Genomic DNA, 25,262 nt, shown 5'->3' with positions numbered 1-25,262 from the left:
GGGGTTTCACCATGTTGACCAAACTGGTCTCAAACTCCTGACCTCAGGTGATCTGCCCTCCTCGCCCCCAAAATGCCAGAATTGCAGGCATGAGCTACCGTGCTTGGTCAAAAGATGATGAATTTCATTAAGCATGTTTCTAATTATTAGCTAAAACTATAACCCCAAGGTCTAAGACCATATAGACTATATACCAACACAGTGAAATTCATTTAAAAGAGATGAATTAGTATAGAATCAAATACATTTGTTGAATTCGTGAACTTACATTTGAGCCTTTCAATCTACAAAAGTTTAGATACTAATTCCTATTCAATACCTTATAGGTCAAGGAACAGGTTTTCTGTTACACTACTCTGAGATTGTATTGAATTGAAATTTGATCCCAAATATTCTGTGCATATGGGGATGCAAGTACATTACTTTGAAGAACATGTTGGATAAAGAAATGCTGACTATTGATTAAATTAGCCATACTATAGATGAGGCTAAGTTTTACATATATCAAGGGAAAAAAAGAAATTCGTATTATATTTCAACAAGCAATCAAGAATTTCCATCTAAATTAAATAGTTTATGTTACTTACAAAGTAAATTTAAAATTTTATAATCTAGATATTCTTCTTGGAATTATTAGCATTTCATTATAGTTATTTTATTGACAAAGCTTGGAAATACATATCTACTTAAGATGTTCTTACAATATAGAAAAAATATATTATTAAAATTTCCAATTATAACTTTTAATTATTTTCTCATACATTTTCTAATGGCACACATATGGATCTACTTCTGTAGAAAATGATCAGATTTTTTAGATTCTTCTATTTTGAGGATAAAAGTTAAGTTCTTTGGAGATAATTGTTCTAACACCTAGCATTTAATAATAATGATAATAATAATTATCCTCTGTCACTGTTCATCAGGTTTTTAACTAACTGCAAAACTTTCTGAAGACTTAGTATTTATTTCTGCTTTCAAATGTTTGGGAAAATATATAGAATTTTACTTGTATTTAAATAAGATTTTATGAAGATTTGATAACACTGAGGTTTTGGAGGTTTTTTTTTTTATCTTCTCACTAAAATGTATTATAAATAAGTCCATGTATACAGCTGACAACATGTGTGCAAAGTGTGTCCCTACTTAAAATTGCTGAATGTATATCAAGTTTTTACATTGGCCACACATTATCAAATAAACTCTGATATTCTGCATCATGAAAGTTATTCATACAACATCTATGAAATGTCAGAATATATCATTAAATAAGATGGCTGCTAATGTTTTCTGCAAACATCTTGAAAAATTAAATCAACAAAAGTTGTCTGTTATTTTAAGGAACTGTACATGAATTTATACAATTGTGTAAGTTTTGAAATCAAAAGCAAAATATAGCCTCTCCTCTATTTTCCACAAATATGAGTTATCAAATTTTGAAAATATTGCCTTTTCATTTTTATTTTTTTACTAGGGGTAGACTGATTAAAGTATTCACTCATTCATCATAGAGATTTGGAACATCTACTGTTTGCAGGCAGACAGATCAGTAGGCACGTAGCAGTAGAAAAGAAAATTCCAGACAAGAAAATTTTCTTTTTTCCACTACAGTAGCCAACAATTATATAATTAATAAATTAAAAATATACCCATGGTCTTCACATTTGAACATATGTATTTATACTTTGATTTAAACATCTCAAGTTTTGCTTATTATAAACATAAATATTTTGTCAAGAACTGCAAATGATCTGAGGTTTTACTAATGTACTAACACACTAGCATGGTAAAAGTTCCTAGATGCTGGTGGAAGGCATGAGACTACTGAGTCAGAAAAAAAAGTTCTTTTTTTTGTTGTTGTTGGCTGAGCAGACAGCATGTTTCATGTTTTTAAGTCCCATGGGGGCCATGCTGGGGTATGACTATGTGGATGACACACACAGACAGTGGATTTCTCTCAACTGAGAAACCATGACCTTTTGCAACCTCCAGTGTTATGAATTTCCTAGCAAACCTGCCTGATCTTTGCTCTGCAGAGGAACATTTTCTTTACTATACTGCTAGGAATTACAAATATGAACTCTTCCTCAGAGGGAGATAGTATCTCTAACTTCCAAAGTTATTTGCTACACAGACGGATTTGGAAGGAGAGTCTGTGAGAATTTGTAAAAACTGTCACTAGAATTGTTTTATTATAATGATACAATCAAATTGTTGCAATGCTTTTAAATGCATCCAGTGGAATCTAAAAGCCATGGTGATTTTACAGCCATTTCATCACTCCTTATTTTCACTGGACTGAAATTCCTAATTATATTGCCATCAGAAAATTGTGGCAATACATTTCTAATCCCTTGTTAATTTCATATTATATGTTGTGTAATGATTATATAATTTAAATTTAATTTTTTCATTGTTGATAGACTCTCATGTTTTTCTTTTTTTATTTTTCTGTAAGTTATTGGGGTACAGGTGGTATTTGGTTAAATGAGTAAGGTTTATAGTGGTGATTTGTGAGATTTTGGTGCACCCATCACCCAAGCTGTATACACCGTATTTGCAGTATTTTGTCCCTTGCCACCCTCCCACTCTTTTCCCCAAGTCCCCAAAGTCCATTGTTTCATTCTTATGCTTGTTTCCTTAAAGCATAGCTCCCACATGTCAGTGAGAACATATGATATTTGATTTTCTATTCCTGAGTTACTTCACTTAGAATAATAGTCTCCAATCTCATCCAGGTTGCTGCAAGTCCCATAAATTCATTCTTTTTTTATGGCTGTATAGTATCCCATCATGATATATGACAGTTTCTTTATCCATTAGTTGATTGACAGGCATTTGGGTTGGTTGGTTCCACGATTCTGCAATTGTGAATTATGCTGCTATATAATGTGTGTGCAAGTATCTTTTTCATATAATGGCTTCTTTTCCTCTGGGTAGATATGCATTAGTGGGATTGCTGGATCAAACGGGAGTTCTACTTTTAGTTTCCTTAAGGAATTTCTACACTGTTTTCCATAATGGCTGTACTAGTTAACATTCCCACCAGCAGTGTAGAAGTATTCCACATTCACGCATCTACGCCAACATCTACTGTTTCTTGATTTTTTGATTACGGCCATTCTTGCAGGAGTAAGATGTGATCACATTGTGGTTTTGATTTGCATTTTCTTGATCATTAGTGATGTTGAGCATTTTTTCATGTTTGTTGGCCATTAACGTACCTTCTTCCGAGAATTGTTTATTCACGTTCTTGGCCCAGTTTCTGATGGGATTGTTTCTTTCTTACTGATTTGTTTGAGTTTGTTGTCCATTCTGGATATTAGATCTTTGTCAGATGTATAGATTGTGAAGATTTTCTCTCATTCTGTGGGTTGTCCGTCTACTCTGCTGACTCTTCCTTTTGCTGTGCAAAAGCCCTTTAGTTTAATTAGGTCCCAGTCATTTATCTTTCTTTTTATGACATTTGCTTTTGGGTTCTTGGTTGAAATCCTTGCCTAAGCCAATGTCTACACTGAGTTATCTTAAAATTAATACTAGTATACAATCAATATATTTAACAAAACGTATCATGTTACTTAAAATGTATCCTTCAATGAGATGGCTACTTTTGCTCCCAATGTATCCATTAATGAATATTAAATATTGACAGAATAAATACAGTTTCAGCAACAATTTTTTGTTACCTTATAAATGGGATCATGCAGTATTTGCTCTTCTGTGACTGGCTTATTTTACTAAGAATAATGTTCTCAAGGCTCATCCATGTCATTGCAAATGACAGAATTTCCTCCTTTTTAAAGGCTGACTAATCATTTAATTGTATGTAGACACAATATCATACCTTTTAATTCACCTGTCAATGAACATTAGGTTGTGCCACTAAATTGGCTACTGTGAATAGTGCTGCAATGACAGGTGAGTGCATAAGTCTTTTTGAATACTTATTTAAATTTTTGTGGATATATACCCAGAAGTGGTACCATAAGATCATATGATGTTTCTATTTTTAATTTTTTGAGGAATTTCCATACTGTTTTTCTTAAGAGTGTGCATTATTTTATATTCCCAACAATGGTGGTGCACAAAGTTTCCCTTTTCTTCACAGCCTTGCTAACACTTTTAATCTTTTGTTTTTTTGGCAACAGTCATACTAAGTGATGCAAGGTGATATCTCATTATGGTTTTGATTTGCATTTTCCTCATTATGAGCAATGTTGAACATTTTTTTCATACACCTGTTCGCCATTTTTATGTCTTTGAAATCTCTATTGAAGTCCATGTTTGAATTAGGTTACTTGTTTTTTCTTTCTTTATTTTGAGATGGTAGGAGTTCCTTATCAGATCTACAGAGGCTTGCAAATATTTTCTCCTACATTCTGTTGATTGTTTCCTTTGTATGCAGAAACGTTTCAGTTGAAGTAATTTCATTTGTCCATTTTTACTTCTGTTACCTGTGCTTTTGGCGTCATATGAAAAAAAAATCATTGCCCAGACAAATGTCACAGAGCTTTCCCTCTGTTTTTTTTATTATAGTGGTTTCATAGATTCAGGTATTACATTTAAGTTTTTAATCCATTCTGAGTTTTTAAAGCATATTGTATTTTAAAATAAGAATTCAATTTCATTATTTCCACACAAATATTCAGCTTTTTCAGCACCGTTTATTGAAGACACTGTTTTTTTCCCCATTGTGTATTCTTAGTCCTCTTGTAAAAGATTAGCTCACTGTATATTATGCTGGTATAATTCTGGTTCACTCTGTTTCATTGGTCTATGTCTATTTCTTTGCGCTAGTACCATACTGTGTACATTTTTATTACTGTAGCTTTGAAATATATTTTCAGTAAGAAAGTAGATGGCTCCAGCCTTGTTTTCTAACTCTATGTTTCTCATATTTCAGGTTTTGTGTATTCTTTATTATTTCTGCTGCTCTGTGGTAGAGATTTTAATGTATTGTTTGACTCATGTTTTTCAGCTCTATTGTAAGCAAAACAAATAAAAACAAGAGGCTTTATTTTCCCTGTTAAAAATAAGGGAAGAAATTTTCCTTCTTCTTCTCTCCTATCTTGAAACATGTATATATCCTTTTGAAAGTTAGGTAGGCTTTCTGTCAGCTTTATGATCCAGAAATTTCTTTCTCAAGGACCTGAAGACCATCTCTTTGAAAGGTAAACAACAAACAGATGGCACCTCTATCTCCCAGTTTTTAAAAAACAGAATCATAATTTTGGTGACTGACTTGCTCCAATTTACAAAACCACCTCCTGTTTAAAGATATGAGATGACACTTTTTCCTTTAGATAAAGCTAATTAGCTAAAACAAGTGGGCCTCCCAATTACCATAAGTTAGGATGAGCTATGTGTGATAAATGGTGCTGTCAAGTCCCCTTACCTGAGAACCAGTTAATATTTATCTTGAAAGCATGTATGTAATGAGTTGTATCCGTTTGGCCTATAAAAGAGGGATATTTCTTTGTCTTTGCAATCTTTAGTGGATTGCCTGTGATGCACATCACATTCTGTTTTAATGCTTATTCAATAATTAAAATGTTGTCTTTCTTTACCACCTTTGTGGAGAGAATATCTGTGTTGGAAGAAGGTTTTGTTTTTAATTATACTTCTCCATCGTCCTACTATGTATCCTATCTATTGTGATAGATTTAATGCATCTATTTTTATACATGTATATGCGTGTATTATATATCATTTAACATATTAATATTTCTACTTGGTTCTTTTTCTTATTTTTGTATGCTGCTAATAAATTTATATTTTTACAAAAACAACCTCATTGTTAGTTATTTTTCTTCCTCTTTGAATAACTTTCCTCAGAGGAAAGTTATTTCACATGTTATTTAGTATGTTGTATGTTTTAAGTATTTATGCTCTTTGCATATTTAGTTTTGGCATGTGAGTTTGTGCTTTCCTATTGGAATTAGTTAATTTAGTAATAATATTAGTCCTATAACAGGCTCTTGTCCATAAATTTAAAGAAAAGTAGGGAATTAGCTTCAATGTGGCACGTTCCTGGCTGTAATTCACCCAGAGAGGAAAGAGAGAAGTGAAAATTCAAGAAGTAAAAGCTCTGGCCAGTGCAAACATTTTAACATCAGCCTTTTACTTCACTAAAGCTTTTGTACTGCCTTTATAGGGTGAACATCAGTACCAACTGTTGTTGCTGATTTCTGCAGCAAACAGGCAATCATTGTTGTAAAACAATGTGGAGAGTAAAAGCAAGATCTGATGCTTAAAACCCTTCCTCTGACCTAACCTTTCAAGGATTCTTCTTGATGCTCTCTACTCTAGACCTGCAGTAGTGTTTCTCCCATACTCACCTGTCCTCCAGCATTTCTGTATCTTGGATTTTCTCTCCTAGTTTCTTGAATCTGTTTTCTTTTCTTGCCTCTGTAATATCTTCAGGTTTGATTTGGAGTAAGTGAATCCGCTGTCCATGTTATATATCTCCTCCTGGCACTAACTAGAATCTCATTTTCTGAAATTTCTAATGTACTCTTTAAAATATAAAATAAATTTTTTTGACACAGCATTATTTTTAAAACCCACAGAGAAAGAAATCCTGAGATGTAGCAAAAATAGTTGATGACTGGAATATACTAAGTAAAGTTGGTGAGTTGAAGTAGCTCACACCTGTAGATCCAGCTCTTAGAGAGGCAGAGGTGGAAGGATAGCTTGAGCCCAATAGTTTGAGACCTGCCTGGGAAATATAGCGAGACCCCATTCTCCACAAAAAGAAAAAGAAAAGACAAAAATAGACCAACCAACTAAACAACAACAAAAGACCTAAGTAGTGTCTACATTAAAGGAGGCAGGGCTGTTTTGAAATGAACAAAGATATTTGTAAGATAGAATATTAGTGTTAGGCAAACAGGACAGTAGTAGAGAAATCCCATTGAATGAGAAGGTTAAATAAATAAATATAAAAATGCTAATATTCCTTCTTTACATTTAACATGTTGGTTACAGTGTTCAGCTTTTATATACAGCAAATAGAAATATGAGTTAAAATTCACAATTTATAAGTTTTTTTATTGTACTTTAGGTTCTGGGGTACATTTGCAGATCATGTAGGATTGTTGCATAGGTACATACATGGCAAGGTGGTTTGCTGCCTCCATCCCCTCATCACCCATACCTGGAATTTCTTCCCACGTTATCCCTCCCCACACTTCTCGTCCCTCACTGTCCCTCCCCTAGTCCCCACACAATTTACAAGTTTGATAATTCCATACTGTTACTAATAGTTATGAGATTGTGTAATGCCATTATCCAGGAAACTCTATATTTGAAATATAATTTATCTTTAATTTCAATTTAAAGAATATATATCTTTAAAAGCAATGGTTTTGCTGCCATTTTGGTGGTACATACGTAAGCTGATGCATGTATTTTTCAAAGCAGGTATACTTTAATGATAGATAAAATATAAACATGATGCAAATAGTTATTTTATTGAGCAAAGCATTCAACTAATGGTAAATGTGTTGCTGTTGCATTTCTATACTCATTTTTTTTATTCATATAGCAGATTGCAGGGACAAAGCTATGACAAATGTACTAATGTTGTATTTCTACACTTATTTTTTGTAATTCACATAGCAGATTGCAGGGACAAAATTATTACTATTTTATGCTATGGCAAAACTTTGAATGTTCATCACTGATCTACTTGGTAAATTATTTCAGACAATTGAATTAGTTTTTCTGATTAATATTCCAAAAATTAAAGTTTAATACTAATGCTTAATTGACTAACACAATTACAACTCTAAAATAATTGCAGAAATTGTGTTTTCTGGCCATCTGCTCTCTTTACATTACCAGTCAGGCATCTTCCTTTCTGTACCTCACACTCCACACAGCATTTAGGGCATGCACTGCATCTAAATTGTCACCTAATTAGAGAATTAGCCTGAGGTTGCATAGTATGAATCAATGGCTTCTCCCTTTGAAGATACTACTGCCCCAGGAATTGAAACCATAGATCCAATGGCATGTCATTTGTTTTTGGCAATGGTTCCAGAGAAAGTTATATTGCCTTTGAGTCAATTAAAATAGCAGTAAATCTTTCAACTTCAAAAGATGCATCAGGCTGAATTTATTAAAGAGACAGTTTGGAGTTTAAAAATTTACATGCAGTATAAACACTCACACTATCATTAAGAAGAAATCTGTTATATAACAGTGACCACACAAATTTTAGTTTCTGTAATCTTTGTGTATCCAGGGAAACTTGTATCTGAAGTGGCTTTACGTGTAAAGTTTTTAGGGTTTTAATTTTATTTTGTGATTTCTACAGTTAATTTTGAAAACTGGCCGTTAAAATAATTGATTTTTAAAAATTCTTAGGGCACCCTTGGACTTCCTTTCCTAAAACACATTGAAATTTACAATTGCCTGTCCCAAAGTAAATATATGCTATATAAATTTCAAAAGAATATCTCAAATAGCAACTTAGAACTTAATAACTTCAGTTTAATTTGTCTCATAGTACCAACCAATAGTAAAAATCTCTCTATGGAAATCTCAAATTACGGTAGTTGTTTGATTTGTCTCTGAGTGTATCTGGGTTAACTTATAGTTTAACTTTAGCTTTCTGGCTTTTTGTATGTGGCTGCACAGGACAAATATTCATGGTTTTTACTCTTATAGAGGAAGAACTGAGTAAGAACCTCATGTAGAGTTATCTTAAGGTAAACTCTGGCTACTTTGTAAATTGTTTTGTGACCTGTGAGAGTCTCACTGAGGATCAGCAACACTGGCAATCATTAACACAATTTTAAATATTTTACAAATATTTTAAAACATATTTATCTCATTTTTCTGAAAGCTCTGAAAGATAAACTATTATACATAAAAATTGTTGAGCAATTCATGAATGCTCACAGAACTTTCAATTTTCTTAAGCAAGCATTATAAATTTTATTTGACCTCTTCTATAGGCATTCCTTCTGAGATTTAACGGATGTTTAAATATAATCTCTCATTGTGGTTTCAAAGACAAGCTAGAGTTAGAAAATTTAGGAATACACTGGAAACTTGAAAATATTTTCCCCAGGGTTTTAACAATAATGGTACATTCAAATAATGACCTGTTTAGAAATACTACATGTTACGTTTTTAATATCTATAGTTATTAATAATATCCTGAATGTATACTCATGGTTTTTAGAGCAAAGCATATTTTCATTCACTGAAAGCCAATAACCAAGCCAGCTAAAACAATAACCAAGCCAGTTCCCCAATTCCCAATATATTCTTCCAAGGCAACACTATGAGAGTAAGTTAAGAGGTCATTCACAGGTGCCAGAGAGGCAAGATACATGGAAGCCCCACCATATGAATCTAGGAGATTATGTAGCAGTTGGTCAGTTGTCATCCAGAAAGATGAAACATTTTGCTTCCTAATAGATGTTTCTCTGAAGAACTCAAAGGAAAATAATCCTGGATTACTTCCCTTTGGAATGTAAATTTATGTTTCTAGGGGGAAGATTAAACTAATGTCTTCAAGCTTTAAAACCCTCAGAATATCTGTATGGTCTTGTGTCTCATCCTCCTTGAAATGTAAACACATACCTCTAGAGAAGTAAAACTTGATCTAGACTTCTCTTTCTAGTCAGAGTAATTTTACTTCCAAGGCTGTCTTTTAGTACAGGTTCTAACTTTCAGTAAAATTTTCACAGAAAGTCCTAACTGTGCAGAAAGATAATAATACTTTGCCTAGACTCACACTATACCTTTAGCTAATATAATAATACAATCATATTTAAGAGAAAATGCATTGTCATTTTGTTCAAAAAAATGGCAAAAATTTGATATAAGCAAATGGAAAACTCTTGATAAAATATATCAAGTAAAACACATCCTTCAATTACTTATAAAATCACATTCATACCCATTCCAAGGAGTTGCACAAATAAAAGATAATGTAGTCTTATATCTCACTGTTTCAGTCCTAGAATAAAGTGTTATTCTAACTTGTGGACAATTGATAAAATTATTTTCACAATTATTTTAAACATTTCATTTTTGGATGACAATATTAAAAAGACATATGGCATCATATTACTTGGTCTAGTTTATAAACGTTTTAGTACATTTGGTAATAGATAAAACATCTTGTTGTTTAAGAAGAGAATATTCTAAACAAAAAACGGAGCCATGAGAAATATCGTTCTTTGCAGAGTCTAAGAAGTAGCTAAAGATCACAACATGTATATCCCTGCATTGCAAAGCAGTCTCTATATGAATGCAGCACTGACACTTCTCACTAAAGAAAAGGTCCATGAAAAATAAATTGTCAAAAGTTTAAAAAATATCAATTGAAAAATAAATTTCAAAAACTTAAAAAAATATTGAAACAAAGACAACCACTTAGTTTGCATAACATCAACACAATTTTTCTGTTTGTATCTAATGTTATTCTAATAATTCAAATATATTATGATACTCAGACATTTCATGACATGCTTTTTTTGTATAATATCCAACATTGAGGCAATGAAGCTATCACAGTGGGATAAAAGAAAACAAGAAATTGCATTTTTATCCCTCCACAAAAAGTGTTAGAATAAATTTATAAGGAGAGACAATCATTTTTAAAACATTTCTTCTGTAGGCTAGTAAAGAATTTGTATACAAATGTACAAGGGGGAAAAAATGAATCTTATAAAAGAGTGCTTATGATAGTAACCAAACTTCAAATAGCACTACATAATTGCATTTCTACTGTAGCTGATATTGATTTATAGTCTTATTTTGCTAAAATAAAAAATTATACTGATGGGAAGATACAGAGATCAACATTATACTCTGTAAATAACACAGATAAAATACACCAGAGAGGATGATAGACACAGCTAAATAGAAACAACTATCTTTTCTTTTGACACTAATTTAGAAAGTAATTTATTAATTCAAATCAAGTGTGTGCTTGTGAGGACCCCAGTCTAGATACCTTGCTCTTGCTGAATGTATGGATTTTGGTATTCATTATTACTTTTCAGAGTTGCATATTAACATACCGAGAAGTCAACTTCTCAATCTCTTGAATATAATATTGCTGTAAATGTTAGTAAGCTAACTTGATTGCCTTTTTATGTTTTTAATAGGTTAGCTTGAATAGTTTCATAATGTCAATAGTCATTTAGAAAATGATGTTATTTGGAGAGAATGGTGATCTCTCTTTCCCTACTGGCAACAACAGGCCAGACTTTCACAGCCAAAGTGCTGAGGAGCTATGAGGAAATTAAACAATAAATGTGAAGTCAGCCTCCTCAGTTTTACTCAGAATTGGACTAACTCCACCAAACAGATTGGACAAACACCTATTAACGCCAAAACCCTAGGCAATTATTCCAAAGAAAAGAGGGTGTTCTAATAATCTGTACATGTACGTTAGGCCACAGGCCAGAGGGAGAATTATCCAACAGTTTATGTGATAATATATCCCTCTTTTATTTGTAATATATATGTAATTGCCTCAGTTGTCCCCTCACTTCATCTGTTCAACAAAAAAAATAGTATAAATAGTGTATGCTTTTCTACTTTGCTCATATTGGTGATATAAATCCAAGTTAAATATGAAATGCTCCACATAATAAACCAGTATGCTATAGGTAGGTAATATAAATCCAAAATCATCACAACATTTTCTACACTTTGCTAATAATCTATCCTTTCTTTAATCTTTGTCTGCAAGAAATACTACCAGTCTGTCTTCAAAGGTTGTAACCTCTGAACAACCATTGAGAAATTTTAGTTTCACTCTATCTTTTATCTGACAGAATTACCTGCATATTTTCCTGTATATTGTCACCCTATATTTGCACAAAAGTATTTGTACTTCAATATAAATCTCTATGCATGCTCTGTAGCATGCTGCAGGTTACACGATTCTGATTTTATGGAAAATATTTTATAAGTCTGTAAGTCATAGATAACCAATAGTAATACAAAATATTTCTTGTCTGTAGAGAGAAGACAAGGTGACTTCTGTCCTGTGGAGGATACACTGTGGAAAAACACATTTGCCTCCAAATTAAATAAAATATTTACACTGTGCTCATCTTTATATGATAGTCATTATTTCATCCTTTTCTTAAACAAAGTATCTTTCTACTCACATTGTTTCCATCATGGCTGGAAATCTCTCATAGCTGATTCTCCCTTTCCGTGTCATCCCCAGTTATGCAGCTACGTTCGCCAGTACTGCCACAGGAAAAATGAATGAAAGGGCATTTAGAATCCAATTCCACATTTTATTACTTCATAGCATCTTCAATTCTTTTATGTAAAACTAGATATTATTATAAAATTTTATTAATTGTGTTACATTCAGGTTATTGAGTAAACCAAAAATAAAATATAGAAAGATAGCTCAAGATAAAAAACACAATATGAATAAATTCAATGAGGCGAGAATGCATAGAGCAACAATAAATATATCAGGTTAAATGGAATTCTGCTTAAATAAGTCAAAGGAGAACTAGGAAAGCAGTGTGTGAGAAAATCCCAGGAGTTTTGAGGAGGAACACGTGATCATGTTTTCTAGCTGTACTCAATACTTTGCCTTAAAAACTTTCATTATTTTTGCACTTAAGTGATAGAAATGGAGGAAATAAGAACAAAACATGATTTCCTGATGGCAACTTCAGTTTCATTACCCAGTAGTATTTCCCTGTCTGTGGGGGATATATTTCAAGACCTCACCGGATCCTTGAAACCACAGATAGCACTAAAACCTATACAGATCTTTCTCAGTTGGCTATGGGGTTACACCCTGATAAGTGTGTCATAAATGGAAAATATTGTCAAGTCAACAATGTCTTTAATAACTCGATAAACTCCTTGTAAATTAAAAAAAAAAAAAAAAGTAAGTCTAACCATCCTAAGTCAGGGACCATCTGTATATACTATGTTTTCTCAATCTAATAATCAAGATGGCTACCAAAGGACTTCATATCCTGGTCGAGAGGCAGCAGGATAGCTCAAGATTTTATCTTGCTCATCAAAATGGCAGAAAAAAATTGCTTACTTCTTGAATTTTCCATTTAATGTTTTCAGACTGCAATTAACAGCAGGCAATTGGTAACAGGGAAAACAGAAGCATGCATAAGAAGAAACTGCTCTATTTTTCTTTCATATGTAAGAATGCTTTAAATAAATTAATTACACAAGGGGATAACATACCGTTAAGTGTTTTTGGCTTCTCAGATATTCTATTAGTTATAGCATTACAATAATATCCAAGTATACTTGATTAATATATAAAACATTTGCTTGATAATACGAACATTGATAATATATAAATATTATCAATACATAACATCTTTTTTTTTGAATAACAAGGTTTGGTGAATCTTCTGATTTTGTATTGGGGCTCTTAGGTTCATCCTCTGGTTTATACCTTTTCTTTCCCATCAAGCATCTAAGTGGTATCATTCTCTTTCAAGTTTCTTTATTTTCGCTTGACAGTAGTGTTTTTCAAACATTACGGTGTCTTGATAGTTTATAATATAAGCTTTCTTGATAATATAAAAATTGATAATATATAAAATATTTGCTTAGGAGAGTCAGGAAATATGACTATTTATTTCAATGTACTGATAACATTCTATACATTATCACATATCTGGAGTAATAATTATTCTCCATGCTATTATCCTTTAGTTGCTCATATTTCTGAATATATCTAACTTTGATTATCTATAATATAAAGTGACTCTTTAGAATACTGCACAAGGATGTCTGTGAAATGTTGCCCTCAGGAATAACAAATGAAAATACACATTCTCTCTTTCTATTTAATGGACTCTACCCAGGAATACTGCTAAAAGCAGGAGCAGGCAAATTGCTTCTTCTTTCTTTGGCTCAAATATTTTGGAAAAATGGAGAACCCTACAGAGCTCAAAGGAAGACTACCCATACAGTTGTGCAATTTTCTCATTTTTACTTCTACTTTTTAATGGATATTTCAAGACTAAGATTTGTTGTAGACTTAAGTTTAAGGAGAAATAATTTCAAAGAAAGGCAAAACGTAGTGAAATGATAAATGTTATGTTTATATCTTGTTAGTGAGCTCCTTAAAAGTGCTTGCTGCTTTGACGTAAAGAATATTGAGTAAATAATAATTCCTGCAGAGTGGAAGTTGTTCACAGAGAGAAATCATGCAGAGATGCTTAGAAAATCTACATCACAAGAAATGCTTTTAAGCATGCAAGTCTTCCTCTGAACTTGCACATAGGACAGAAGTTTAACTTTCAGGTGATGTCTAAACAAAAACTATACATTGAATAATAATTCAAAGCTTCAATATGATCTAGTAATCCTACTTATAGAACCTACAACACTTCTGATGTGATAAATCAAAATGGAATACAAAGTTGACACAGTTTGCTGGTGAAATATTAGATTTCTCTCAATGTGCTACTATGAATACATAGGCAAAAACAAAACAAAACTGGATTTAAAAAAAAACTGTTAGTTGGGCAAAGATGTTACAGAACAACTATGTGTAGGCGTGATTCTAGGTTCTGGAAATACAATATTAACTAACAAGATATCTGCTTATATTGAGTTTTATTAGAGTAGGCAGACTATAAATATATAAATATATGAATAAATTTCTTATTAAGCTAATAAATTTGCAAATAGTGAAAATGTTTCCAATAAAATGAGATAGGATAATAGTAGGAAAAGAATGGTTATATTAATTGAGACAGGGAGGCTACGTAGAGTACGATGGCCTGACATCTCTGACAGAATGGGTGAGTACTGAAGAAGTCTTGATAATGGGAGGAATGTTTTAATTGTGTGAAGATTCCACACCAGAGCATTCAGGACGAGGGAATAAGATATGCAAAGAGTTTAAGAATACAATGAGTTTCCATGTTTTGGAGATGGAAATAAGAATCCAGGGTAACTTGAATGAAATGAATATTGAGGAAGGGAGAAGTAGATTATAAGGACAAATAATTGTTTTTTTTTATTAGCTGATGGCCCAAATTATAGGACAAGGATATGAAATTAAGGAAATGAGTCTAAAATATGAAATCCAGCATCTCAAAAGATAATGGTATTAACAAGTCTCCCATCTTCTCTAAAAATCACACATAATCAAAACCAGAAGACAAAAGACATCAAAAATTTTTTTACCTATATGTAAATAATATTTGAAAATGATAGCACCTACTCTTGAATTTCACAACACTACACAGAGACAGATAAAGTTTAACTGAAAAGGGAAAATACAGCAAGGTTGAGGATAAGGGAAAATACAACAAGGTTCTAATGCTAGACAAATTAATAGGATCACCTGAAAAGGCAAAAGTTTTATCTTGAGATAAAAAATATAGGGAGAATTTTGGGAAGTGGTCTAAGAGCCAGTGGTCAGAACACTGACTACTATGGTACCTAAAGGCATGATGTGGCGAGTTTATCAGTTTGTTCACAGACACCGTAATGTTTGAAAAACACTACTATTGAGAGAAAGTAAAGAAACTTGAAAGAGAATGATACCACTTAGAGGCTTGATGGGAAAGAAAAGGTATAAACCAGAGAATAAACCTAAGAGCCCCAACACAAAATCAGAAGATTCACCAAACCTTGTTATTCAAAAAACAGATGTTATGTATTACAGAAACTTCCCTCAAATGCCAACTTCTCCTTAGAAATACTTGTAATTGGCAGGGTGAGGTGGCTCACTCCTGTAATCCCAGCACTTTGGGAGGCCAAAGCAGGTGATCACAAGGTCAGGAGATCCAGATCATCCTGGCCAACATGGTGAAATCCCATTTCTACCAAAAATACAAAAATTAGCCATGAGTGGTGGCATGTGCCTGTAGTCCCAGCTAGCTACTCAGAAGGCTGAGACATAAGAATTGCTTGAAGCTAGGAGGCGAGGCTGCAGTGAGCTGAGACTGCACCACTGCACTTCAGTCTGGATGACAGAGCAAGACTCTGTCTCAAAAACAAACAAACAAACAAAAAGACATACTTGTAATTGATGGTCCGAAAAATAAAGAGAATAAATGAAAATAAATGGGAAGAGGTAGGCACCATATATTAAATTATAAAAGTAAAACAGAAGGAGATAATCAATACTATTAACCAACAAAAACACTATCCCAAAATCCAACCACAAAGGGGAGGACACTTATAATACTTCAAAATAAATTAAATATAATTAAGCAAGCAATGAAAGATATGACAGGATGCAAGTCAGAAATGCAAATATTTAGAATTAAAAATATACAAAAAAAGAATTGGAAGATAAAAGTTGACAGTATTCAGAAAAATATTTAAACAAAAAGACAAATTTATTTCAAAAAGGAAAACTAAATCCAAATATGCCAAGAAATAATCTTTACTGAGGTAGAGGGAAACATTTTAGAGTAATGGAAATATGAATCACAGTGATGATTATATGACTATATACAATTGCCAAAAATTTTCAAAATGTATGCTTAAATTGAGTAAATTTATTCTATATAAGTAATTCTCAATAAAGAAAAACAGTAAATTTTGCTTTCAGATAAGACATGGTAGATTGTGAAGTTCCAACACTTTCAAACAAATTAATAGAGGAAGGCAGATAAACTACAAAAATCATGTTTCACCATATTATAATGCTGTGGAGGACACAGTTCTCTTCAGGTGGTTATTAACAATCTTCTCCATTGAAAAGTTTTTGTTGAGTCTGGAGACAGTCCAAATTTCTCCCAGCAGAGAGAACAAACTGTGGGAGATAGAAACTAGCAGTGAAGTGCATCATGGTCATTCAGGACTGTTGTGGTGGGTTGAAAACTGGAAGACCTTCAAATGCCAATCCCAGGTTTCCTCATATTCTGGCTGATTTTTGGGGCAGAATAATCTGCTATATCAGCATGCAATCTCTTTAGTCTTAAGGTGCTTGGGAGACAAATTGCATTTCTAAAATGGTGGCTGCCTCAAATACATTACCAGGTAGCCACTCAAGATCTCCGAATTTTTAACCTGTAGGGTTAAACAATCAGAAGCTAATTCAGAAATTGTTGAATAGCATACATGTATTTCACAGTCTCACAGAGATCTGGAGACAAAGCTGCATACTTATTCTCAACGAAAACCCACAAGGGTCACATTCAGGGAAAAGGAACAAATGAGATGTGAAGTAAGTCTTATCGCAAAATGAAAGCCCTGCATTGCCTCAGCTCCATTACTGATAGATTACCAACCATCCTCCATAGGGAAAGTTATCATCTGAAGGAGACTCTACAGGGTTTTGTTACAAAATGTCAGACAAACATATTTAAAAACCACTAAGCATACAAAAAAATCAATAAAATATGGCCAAGAATCAAGGAAAATAAATAAATAACAGAAGTAGGTCCATAGATGATTCAGATTTTAGAGTTAAGAAACACATTAAAAATAATATTTTCTTTAAAAAAAAATAAAAAGTAGAAAACGTATTTTCCAAAACAGGGAATCAGAAAGCAAAACCTCTTCTCAATTACGCCTTGCAGTGACCTCCCAGTGTCCTTTATGGGCAAAGTCTTAACATGCCAACTTGAAAAGGAGAAATGGTTACAAGCTTATTTCCAGTACCGCAAAATAAGGTGAAAGAAAGAAAATTGAGAGCTATTCATATTCTTTGCCCACTTTTTGATGTGGTTGTCTCTTTTTTTTTTGGTAAATCTAACAAACATATGAAAAAAAGCTCATCATCACTGGTCATCAGAGAAATGCAAATCAAAACCACATTGAGATACCATCTCATGCCAGTTAGAATGGCTATCATTAAAAAATCAGGAGACAACAGAGAGACGCTGGAGAGGATGTGGAGAAATAGGAATGCTTTTACACTATTGGTGGGAGTGAAAATTAGTTCAACCATGTGGAAGATAGTGTTGTCATTCCTCCGGGATTTAGAAATAGAACTACCATTTGACCCAGCAATCCCATTACTGGGTATATATCCAAAGGATTATAAATCATTCTACTATAAGCACACATGTACACGTATGTTTATTGTGGCACTCCTCAGAATAGCAAAGACAACCCAAATGCCCATCAATGATAGAGGAGATAAAGAAAATGTGGCACATATACACCATGGAATACTATACAGCCATAAAAAAGGATGAGTTCATGTTCTTTGCAAGGACATGGAAGAAGCTGGAAACCATCATTCTCAGCAAACTAACACAGAATAGAAAACCAAATGCTGCATGTTCTCACTCATAGGTGGGAGCTGGACAAAGAGAACACATGGACACAGCTGGATGGGTGGCATTACACACTGGGGCCTGCTGGGAGGTGGGGAGCTAGGGGAGGGATAGCAGGGATGGGTGGATTGGGGAGGGATAGAATTAGGAGAAATACCTAATGTAGATGGCGGGGTGATGGATGCAGCAAACCACCATGGCACATGTATACCTATGTAACAATCTTGCATGATCTGCACATGCACCCCAGAACTTAAAGTATAATAAGTAAATTTTAAAAGAAAAATAAAAAGAAAATTGAGAGCAAGGAAGCAATAAATTGATAATGGATATAATACATAATGCTGAGCACTACAATCATTATTGAAAATTTTATTTTGAAAAGAACGATGACAATGGGATACATAGATTCGGGATTAAGATTTTCTCTATTTTATTTTTATTATGACAAAACTGATAATTTTCTTAAAAGATAAAAATATTTTTAACATACCTGTCATCAAGCAATAGAAACACAATTTTATTTTTTAAGAAGGATTTGTATTTTATTTTTTAATTTGAAAATTGTGCTTCATAGAACATATCTCTTCTGTTCCTCTAGCCCCTCCCTTACTTATTTGCCAACCTTAAAATACCATCCCCACTCCTGCCCTCAAACACACAGACACATACAAAGCTGACCTTGCCATAACAACTTAGTGACATTAACAAGCCTCTTTACCCTTTTGAGGCTCCAGAAACAAAAATATGTTGACACAGGAGGGAAAGTATTAATTACTTAATCTTTCAAATATTTTGCTCTAATACTCTAAGAAGCTTTTTTATCTTTGTTTTGCTTGTTTTAATAATGAGACACTACAAATTATCCATTAATTTTCATTTGTGTAAATTTATTCTTTATACACCATTTACTGGAACTAGGGATTCTACAGACAATCAAATGAAGGAAAATAAGGTTCTGCTTATAGGAGAAAATGAAAATTTTGATATGAAATCGTAAAAGGCTGAACAACAGTACTCCCCAGGCAGAACTCTGAATTATAAGAAGATTTGATCAAATGGAAGAGCCCTTACCAAAGCTATTTTTAGAAGCATAGACCCTATGCTATGATCTACCAGAAACACAACTTAAACTAAAGCCAAACATATGCATGAATAAATAATAAATAAAATTACTTTATTGTCTCACATATGTATATTTCAGCAGCACAAAGTGATCATAATAGACATCTGTATCTTTCATCTCTTATTCTCTTATTTTCATATGTTTATTTTCCCAGACAGGCTTTCTCAAGTGATATAAAACCTGGCTACTGGAAGCAGCACATACTTAAACATGCTTAGATCAACCTCTCTTCAGGATGCAATTTAAAATATTATAAAGAAAGACCTTTGCTTTGATATGTGTCAAATTAACTGATAGATCTACCACTGAGCCCAGAGGTGATGAATATTATGATTAAATCATAAAATATATGTGCCCTTTTGACTCAAGACCAAAGAAAAAGATGGAAAATGTTGTTGAAGAATAGTCAGTTAGCCATATATATTTTGTGCCTATGACAAACATTATAAAAAAAAATAGATCAAATTGTAACTGCAGGTAATATCACACACTATAGCAACAAAATTATAAATTATTTAAAAATAAACTGTGGAACAAATTTGCAGGATCTATATACGTAAAGAAAAATTTTAAATTTACTAAAAAGTGTAATTCAAATTAGGAAAAAAGTAACATTGTTATTTTTATTTCACTTTAGATTTAGAGGAAATATGAAGAAATAATAAGAGAGACACAAAAACAAAATTTACTCAACATAACTCATAAGTTTGAATGAATATGGCTTCGGAGCAATAATTCTCAATGTTAAGCATGGAAACAAAGAAAGGAGAAAGGGAAAGAGCAAGAGAAAAAAGAAAAGAGGGAAGGAGGGAGGAAAGAAGGAAGGAAGGAAGAATGGAGGGAGGGAGGGCGGGAAAGAAGAGAGGGAAGAATTTGAAGCATTTGAAGTAATGGACACTCCTTTTTCAAGGAAAAAAAAAAAAATCTGACCCACAAAGTTTTATATTGGTTAAGGGTTGTAAAGTTAGAAATAAGATTAACCTAAGAAAGAAAAGAAACATTACAATGAGTCATTTTAAGGGCACTCAAACCTACAATGGTGGAAAACCTGGAATTAACAGATGCAAAATATATAAATTAAGGTAGCTTAAAAGAAAATAAGGCCGTTTAGAATATAAGAAAAGCATTTGAAACTATGAAAATTGACGAGACAAATTTTGAAAAGATCCAAAAATAATGGAAATGAAAAACACAATAATTGATAGTACAAATATTGGGGCAGATTTAAAGAGCTGAATAGAAAATTATTGAACTGGAAGAAGAGTTGAAGTAACCATCTGAGTGGCAATATGAAAAGATGAGTTGGAGAACATTTTAACAGGAAATTGTAAAAGACAAAAAGTACAAAGAGAGCATCATTCATTAATTTATTACACACACACACACGCGCACGCACACGCGCACACACACACACACACACATATATATACACACAGACACAGATGATCCACAATTTCTTTTTCAACTATATGATACTGCATTTAATATGCTGCATGAATGAGAATCTGGCATGTTGTGCATAAGTTGAAAATATGATAAGATGAAAATTAATTTTCCACTTAGGGATATTTTTAATTTACAATGGGTTTATTAGGATTTAGCCCCATTTTGAGTGTCTGTCTGTCTATCTATCTATCTATCCATCTGTCTATCTATCCTATTCTAATGTGTGTATGTGCATAAATAATTCCAAAGGGAAATAGAGTGGTAGAGAGGTGATAGGAATGATAATGAGTACAAAATTTCCATAACAGAAGGAAAATTCAGAGAACTAATGAATTCCAAATAAAAGACATTTAAACCAAGAAACAGAAACAATAAACCAGAAATCTGCACTTAAACATCTCTAGAAACCTTGAAAAAAACGAGAAATACAAATTATTAGAACAGCTAAAGAGAGAACATAGTTGATCTACAATGGAACAAAGGATACTTTAGCTAGGTATGGAATTCTGGCTTAGTTATTTTCCTCAAGTTATTTATTATTCACTTATTCTAACTTCCATTGGTGCTCTTGATTCCTTTACTTTAAATCTGTTGGTCCTTTTTAATCTTTTTTACATTCTTTGGTGGTAAAAATCTGTTTCTAATCTTACCATATTCTGTTTCTAAAATTTTCTTTATGGTGTTTAATTGCTTTAACTTTTATTATAGAATATGTACATATGTTTAGGTGTGAATTTCTATTTATCTTTTCTGCCTGGTATTTACTGGGTTCTTCAATTTTGTAAGTTAATTTTTCATTAGTTTCAAAAATCTCAGCTTGTGTTTTTAAATAGTATAACCTCTGCCACATTCTATTCTACTTTTCTTTTCATTGTACTCCAGCTAAAGACATGTTAAGTTTTTTTCTTCATCTTCTAAGTTAATTACATCCTCTTCTGTATTTTTAATTCTTTTAACTCCTGATCTTCATTCAGGATATTTTCTTCTAAGCCATCTTCCAAACCAATAAATCTTTTTTTCCTCTTTTTTTTTTTTTGAGACAGAGTCTCTCTCCGTCACCAGGTGCCACGCTGGAGTGCAATGGCGTGACCTCGACTCACTGCAACCCCTGCCTCCTGGGTTCAAGCAATTCTCCTGCCTCAGCCTTCCAAGTAGCTGGGACTACAGGTGCGCACCACCATGCCCAGCTAATTTTTTTGTATTTTTTAGTACAGACGGGGTTTCACCATGTTGGCCAGGATGGTGTCAATCTCTTGACCTTGTGACCCACCCACCTCGGCCTCCCAAAGTGCTGGGATTACAGGCGTGAGCCACCACACCTGGCCACTGCTGTATCATTTTTAAGCTATGTGTAATCTACTGCTAATCCACTGGATTCTAATTTTACTCATTGAAATATTAAGATTAGAATTTCTACTGGGGTTCATTTAAAAAGTTTTAATGTTGGCTTATATCTCCCTACAGAACAAGTTTATTTCTTGTGCTATTTCTTGCTCATCTTGTCATTTATTCTGACATGTCTAAATATCTTTGATATTGTATGAGACATTACATTTAAAAAATAAAAGATTTGCAAATAAATTTGAGAGTTAAAAGTTATTTTTTCCAGAAGATATTTGCATTATTTTTGGATGGCACTCGGCAGTATCCCGTCACCTTAATTAAATGTTAGTTTTTGAGATTAGGCAGAAACAATTATTTCAATTGGGACTGAAGTCTTGGCAAAAGCTAATTTGTTTCTAATTTGTACTTACTATTTTTAGAATCATGAGCATCTGTTTCTTTAGCCCTGCAAGGATGTCAAATCTCTCTTCTATTTTAACCATTTCTGGGGTACCTGAATGTCCACCTTGAAAAAAGAATCCCTCATTTTGGTCTCACCTCTCCAAAATTTTGTCTTTTTTTTTAGATTGTGGCCAGTAATTCTGTACTACTCTGTCAGCCACTTGATACTTAAGATTTTTTTTTAACATTTTAATTTAGCTTTTTTAGTTTTACTCAGTGATACATATTTCCAAAATTACCACAAACATATTACCACAAGGCAAATACCTCTCCTAATGCCGCTACAGTATTTTTAACTGTATCTAATTATTTGAAGTTCAGTCTTTACTCTTATTATAAACTTATTTCATAAACAAAGACATTGAGTTAATGAGCTGAAGAGTCTGTAAGAGATGTACCAATCTTTACTAAACACTGAGTTTAAGATACAATTAAGGAAAACTCTTGAAATAAAAAAGAATCCAAAAAGACCAAAATACAACTTATTAGCATGTAATACAAAATAAATGTAAATGATATTATAAAGTAATAACACATTATTATAAAGTTTAAGACAAGCAATATATCAATATGATCTATAGAAGACAATATACAGTTCTTTCCTTAGCTCTAAAAAACACTTGAAATACTATTAGAGTTCAGGATTTTGTTCAACAGCTTTTTGGTTGGTTTAACTCTGCTGTGTTATAAATAAACTCAATTAAGAAACACTATTAATTGCTGCAATTGTGCCATTTTATTTACAAGGAATTACCAAAGCCAGTACAACACTGAAAAGATGACTTTTTTATTTTCTCAAACCAGTTGGTCATAGCAAAGAATTGCTCCCTCAAGAACCATAAAATTTTTCTACTTGACAGCCAAGCAGAAAGGGTGAGAAAAAAATAAACAGCACTGCTAACAGGAGCTGTCGCCATGATGAATGCTGATGAGCAGTAATTAATGTGGATTCTTTTAAGCAAAGCCCAGAGGTCTAAGCTGATGCCCACTGACTTAAAAGATAGGGAGCAAGATGAAGGGGCAAAGAGTGAAGACACCACTCCAAGGAGATACTGTTTATTTTTTGGATTTCATGTACACTCATGCATCACTTAGTGATGGGGATACATTCGGATTAACGTGTCTTTAAACAATTTCATCATTGTGCAAACATCATGGACTATGCCTAGAGAAAGCTGGATGCTATAACCTACTGCACACCTAGGCTATATGCTAAAGCTTATTGCTTTCAGATAGAAACCTGTACTGAATGTTACTCTCCTGGATACTGTAGGCAATTATAACACAGTGGCAGGTATCTTGTGTATGTAAGCATATCTAAACATAGTAAACCTACAGTAAAAATGTGGTATAAAAAATCTTTAAAAAATGATACACCTGTATAGGCCACTTACCAAGAATGGAGTTTGCAGAACTGAAAGTTGCTTTTGTTGCATCAATGAGTAAGTGTCGAGTAAATGTGAGTGCCTAGGATGTAACTGTACACTGCTTTAGACTTTATAAACACTATACACTTAGGCTACACTACATCTATGAAAAATAAAGTAATTGTGCTCTCACATTAAGATGACTATGATGTCAGTGGGTAACAGAAATTTTTCAACATAATTACAATCTATGGGACCACATTTTTTTTTAAACTTTATTGCATTTTAGGTTGTGGGGTACATGTGAAGAACATGCAAGATTGTTGCATAGGCACACACGTGGCAGTGGGATCTGCTGCCTTCCTCCCCATCACCCACATCTAGCACTTCTCCTCATGCTATCTCTCGCCAACTCCCCTCCCCCCGCTGTCCCTCCCCTATTTCCCCCCAACAAACCCCAGTGTGTAGTGCTCCCCTCGCTGTGTCCCTGTGTTCTCATTGTTCAACACCCGCCTATGAGTGAGGACATGTGGTGTTTGATTTTCTGCTCTTGTGTCAGTTTGCTGAGAATGTTGGTTTCCAGGTTCATCCATGTCCCTACAAAGGACACAAACTCATCGTTTTTCATGGCTGTATAATATTCCATGCTATATATAAGTCACATTTTCCCTGTCCAGTCTATCATCGATGGGCATTTGGGTTGGTTCCAGGTCTTTGCTATTGTAAACAGTGCTGCAATGAATATTCGTGTGCATGTGTCCTTATAGTAGAACGATTTATAATCCTTTGGATATATACCCAGTAACGGGATTGCTGGGTCAAATGGAATTTCTATTTCTAGGTCCTTGAGGAATCGCCACACTGTCCTCCACAATGGTTGAACTAATTTACACTCCCACCAATGGTGTAAAAGTGTTCCTATTTCTCCACATCCTCTCCAGCATCTGTTGTCTCCAGATTTTTGAATGATCGCCATTCTAATGGGCATGAGATGGTATCTCAATGTAGTTTTGATTTGCATTTCTCTAATTACCAGGGATGATGAGCATTTTTTCATACGCTTGTTGGCCTCATGTATGCCTTCTTTTGTAAAGTATCTGTTAATATCCTTTGCCCACTTTTGAATGGGCTTGTTTGTTTTGTTCTTGTAAATCTGTTTTAGTTCTTTGTAAATTCTGGATATCAGCCCTTTGTCAGATGGGTAAACTGCTTTTTTCCCATTCTGTTGGTTGCCGATTCACTCTACTGACTGTTTCTTTTGCCGTGCAGAAGCTGTGGAGTTTGATTACGTCCCATTTGTCTATTTTG

At 33.3% G+C, this 25,262-nt stretch overlaps 1 long non-coding RNA gene across 1 annotated transcript in view; it reads right to left on the bottom strand.

Annotated features, from left to right (window-relative positions):
* Positions 1 to 12,081: 12,081 nt before the first annotated feature.
* LOC116559993 overlaps positions 12,082 to 25,262 on the bottom strand; it is a 58,239-nt gene continuing 45,058 nt past the window's right edge. Inside the window, exon 3 of the long non-coding RNA XR_004272725.1 lies at positions 12,082 to 12,231. This is a non-coding gene — a long non-coding RNA (uncharacterized LOC116559993). The remainder of the gene's footprint in view (positions 12,232 to 25,262) is intronic.

Source organism: Sapajus apella, unplaced genomic scaffold, assembly GCF_009761245.1.
Source record: "Sapajus apella isolate SASKATOON/1434 unplaced genomic scaffold, GSC_monkey_1.0 scaffold25, whole genome shotgun sequence".
In the NCBI taxonomy this organism is placed as follows: Eukaryota; Metazoa; Chordata; class Mammalia; order Primates; family Cebidae; genus Sapajus; species Sapajus apella.
Note: the sequence above shows the minus strand (reverse complement) of the source record. Positions and strands in the feature narration are given on the sequence as shown.